This window comes from Nannospalax galili, unplaced genomic scaffold (genome assembly GCF_000622305.1).
Source record: "Nannospalax galili isolate Female #2095 unplaced genomic scaffold, S.galili_v1.0 scaffold247, whole genome shotgun sequence".
NCBI classification, from domain to species: domain Eukaryota; kingdom Metazoa; phylum Chordata; class Mammalia; order Rodentia; family Spalacidae; genus Nannospalax; species Nannospalax galili.
The window spans coordinates 1214479-1214792 of record NW_008356952.1 but is presented as its reverse complement, the minus strand read 5'-3'; the positions used below and the strand labels follow the sequence as shown (position 1 = coordinate 1214792).

At 43.9% G+C, this 314-nt stretch overlaps 1 protein-coding gene and 1 pseudogene across 1 annotated transcript in view; both read left to right on the top strand.

The window, feature by feature from the left end:
* Cpa6 (carboxypeptidase A6) overlaps positions 1–314 on the top strand; it is a 339815-nt gene that overhangs the window by 85989 nt on the left and 253512 nt on the right. The window lies entirely within an intron of this gene.
* LOC103751384 overlaps positions 1–314 on the top strand; it is a 6646-nt pseudogene that overhangs the window by 4991 nt on the left and 1341 nt on the right.

The window sequence follows — 314 nt, the reverse complement described above, 5'->3', positions numbered from 1 at the left end:
TTCTCAGCTCTATGCTGGGGTACTATCTGGGAATCCCTTTGGCCACCCTGGCCATCAACTCAAAAGAAGGTATCGCTTGTCTGGCATTGCTGCTTGTTATGTAGCCTTTAGCTACACATGGACTCTTATGAAATTATGTTGGCCCATTTAGTCTTTGGTTATACTCTCCTTTTGGATGTTTAAGGCCATATAGTTGGTCCAGATAAAACTGATTTATTTTTACTATTAAGGTCGTTTGAGGATCTGTTCCTAAGGGGTCACAAGGGCTTGGGAGGAGCCCCTGGCTCCTTTCTTTTACCAGTTCCACCTATGTG